The sequence below is a fragment of the Mustela nigripes genome, chromosome 2 (assembly GCF_022355385.1).
Source record: "Mustela nigripes isolate SB6536 chromosome 2, MUSNIG.SB6536, whole genome shotgun sequence".
Taxonomy (NCBI): domain Eukaryota; kingdom Metazoa; phylum Chordata; class Mammalia; order Carnivora; family Mustelidae; genus Mustela; species Mustela nigripes.
The window spans coordinates 216,314,532-216,317,910 of NC_081558.1; the positions used below are offsets into that span (position 1 = coordinate 216,314,532).

General features: G+C 56.7%; 1 long non-coding RNA gene across 1 annotated transcript in view; it reads right to left on the reverse strand.

The window, feature by feature from the left end:
- LOC132010358 (uncharacterized) overlaps positions 1-2,316 on the reverse strand; it is a 4,609-nt gene extending 2,293 nt beyond the window's left edge. Inside the window, exon 1 of the long non-coding RNA XR_009402240.1 lies at positions 1,648-2,316. This is a non-coding gene — a long non-coding RNA (uncharacterized LOC132010358). The remainder of the gene's footprint in view (positions 1-1,647) is intronic.
- Between the last annotated feature and the right edge of the window lie 1,063 nt (positions 2,317-3,379).

The window sequence follows — 3,379 nt, forward strand, 5'->3', positions numbered from 1 at the left end:
TGGTTGGTTGTGGTTGGTTGGTTGTGGTTGGTCATGGTTGGTTGGTTGGTTGTGGCTGACTGGTTGGTTGGTTGTGGTTGGTTGGTTGTGGTTGGTCATGGTTGGTTGGTTGGTTGTGGCTGACTGGTTGGTTGGTTGTGGTTGGCTCATTGTGGTTGGTTGGTTTGAAAGTATGCCTTTGCGTTGAGGAGGATAGGAAATTCCTCCCGGCTCAGAGAGGGTTCTCTGCCAAGTGCCTCCACCTCCTTGGGGAACACTCTGTCTTAAACCCACCCTTGCTCTCCCAAGGAAGCTCACGTGTGTACTCAGAGCACATTGATTGACAACAGCTTGAAAGGATGTGGCATTCTCCCTTAATCAAATGCAGGGTACAGGCCGAGACGCCGTGCTGTGGCCCCTATTTCTGTGGACTCCAGGCATGTGCACTCTCCTTTCTCGGAGACAGGGAACATGCAGTTGCCTCTGTCAAGCCCCGCCCCCCACGAACCATGCCTCTTCTCCGGCACTCTGACAACACCCCCAACACATCCCCATTATTAAAGAAGTGTGGACAACAGCACTTGTCACCCTCCTAACCCCTTACAAAGATCTTTGCACCTGGTCAAGGAGACTCCTCTGGGAGCCACATTGAGACCGTAAGATTTCTCCAGCAGCCCGATGTCTGTTACACAACAAGTGCTGAACGATTCAGCCCCAGGCTTCTCTCCGGTTCTCCCTGGGCGACACCTGGCCCTCTGACAGATCCTGCGCCGTACCCTTAAAATGGCCCACTCCCAACCTGAGACATCCAAAAAGTGTCTGTCCCTTGTGCCCCGTCCCCAAACATATGACTGTCACCCGCCACTTCCCCTTCCAGTCCCTGTTCCTCAACTGCGTGACAGCACCAGGCTCTGGTAGGATGACACAGGGTTGGAGGCTCATTCCCCACTCTGGAGCTCTATGCCTTCAAGCAGTTCCTCCACTTCCTTGGCCTCAGTTTCCCTTATTGTAAAAGAAGACTAGGAAGAGAGGATGATGTTCTAAAAGGCGTACGATAGCCCTCCCACTGCCAGGTATACAACAGCTGCTCAAATATTTTTCTTCTCCACCAGCTCCCTTCTCTGCTGCCCCCATAAAACCTCCTAAACTACCCTCAGCTGTGGACTGACTTGTGTCACCCCCAAACTTATAGGCTGAAGTTAACCCCACTGTGGGTGTCTTTGGAGTAAGGAAGTAACGAGGTTCAGTGGGGTCCTCGTGGTGGGACCCTGACCCTGTAGGACCAGAGCCCTTGTGAGAATACAGCTCTGTCCCTCCCCAGCCCTGCGGAAGCGCACACAATGGGAAGAAGCAAGCAGGTGGCAATGCACTTGTACTGCTTGGGCACCCAGTCTCTGGGATTTCGCTACAAGCACCCAAGCAGACTGAGACACCCTGACAGCATCACTCTCGTCCTGCCCAGGGTTTCCACTGCAAAGTGAAGTCAGCCAGGAGACCAGCAACAAAGTCTTCTCCAGGTGTGGCTCCGACTGTCCTTCTGGTACCATGATCACCCCCCGCAACCAGCACCCGAGGGTCCGGCCACACCAGCCCAAGCTGATGGCCGATCGTAGGTGGACAGACAGACGTGAAGTCTGAGGGGTTCCCCAGAGGGAGCAAACTCAGTACCTTATCGCCACAGAGATGGCCAGCAGGACGGAATAACAGCCGGTCACTCTCAGGTCTTGGAGGTGCTGAGGCTCAGCCCACGGGCTTCTCCGTCCTCGGAGCCACACTGCTTCCCTCTGTAGATGAGCGATGCTGGCGGTCGCACACACCACAGTCCCAGTGCGAGGGCGCTGGCGGTCCCTCTCGGCTCTCAGAGTCAAGGTCTGCACTAGACTTCTCTACCTCACTTCTAGGGTCCCCAAATTAGGTACTAGCCTTTCCCTCCCCCTTTTTTTTTTTTTTTTTTTTGTAAACGTATTCAGTTTTCAACCTAGGCTAATCGAGAGGCCACTGTTTAGGAGGCTGGGCTCCTGCAGCCATCCAGGCTGGGCCAAGCTGCCGTCCTTCCAGAACCGAGAACCGGATGGTCACTGACGTGATGGGAGAAAGGCAGGACAAGCCATGGAGAAGAGTCTTCAGAGACAGGGCTTTCAGACCGCAGACGGTTTATCAAACGCAAGCCTGGAGCAATGATCTTATCTTTATACCGGCAGCGGTCCTGTGTGATCTTGCAAGCCTGTCATCTTAAGGACAGGGAGGTTTCTGAAAGGCTGACCATCAACTTTCCTCCACATTTAAAAGGTCCCTGCAGTGACATGTGAGCTTTAAAGTCACGGTATAGAGGCAGCCGCTCCTGGGAATCCACGAGACCCCAGCATTATTCAGAAAAGGCACCACAGGGAAATGTGTCGCAAGGTGACCTCCACGAATGTGGGCGGGTTCGAGCCGGACGTCAGGTGGCCCCGGGTCAGCTGATTAGCCAGCAGCCTCCGGGCCTCGGTGTTCTGGAACTGATGGCTGACGAGACCCGGGATTCCTCCTGCCTCAAAACTCACCCCCCCTGCCTCTCCTGCTGATCCTTCCGTCTGTGGCTGGCATCCCACAGCGGGTGTCGGCCGCGGAACAGCAGACAGGCAGACCCCATCCCGCCCTGCTGGGGGCTTTGTCTCCAGCAGACACCCGAGTCCAAGTGTCCCATGGGCCCCAGGCAGCGGGCAGCGCACCTGCCCCCAGGCCGATGAGCCGTCTGTGTGCTTTGGGGGCGTCCGACCAGGCTGAGATCCCAGGACACGCGCCCCTTGCCCTCTTCCTGCAGAGGAGGGACCTGCCCGAAGCCGCAGGGCAGAGTGCGGTGACGGAGGAAACAGAAGCGGGTCTAGACGCTCCCCGCGCCCGCTGGGCACTTCCCGGTGAGGCCGTCGGAGGTCGTCGGAGGTCGTTGGCGCTCGGCCCTCCACCTGAATGGCGGCTGAGGTGTTGGGACTGTGACCCAGCGGGTTCCCCTTGTCTGCCATCCCTCTCCTTCCTCCTCCTCCTCAGGACGTCTACAGTATTTTCCATGATCGTTGTCTCTCCTCTAGAAGTGGCAGCCCAATGGGGGAAAAGAAGAAACAGGCCAGGGGGGACAGGCCGAGGGGCTGCCTACGACACGTGGCTTCAGCATCCCTAAGAAAGAAGGGTGGGGACAGAAAGCGCAGGGCTCTCTCGGTCAAGTTCAAGGGGAAGGAAGTGGGAGAGAATGCATCAGATATATGCTCGGAAACTAACCGTGGGGACAGAGGGCTCCCTGTTCTCCCTAACTGTGTGTGCATTTGGAAACGTGTCTTGTTGTAGTCTCGGGAGCACCAAAGAAAGGGAGGTCCCGCCCCCTGGCAGGGAGCACGCGGCGGCCTCCGTGGAATGGGAACCCTCC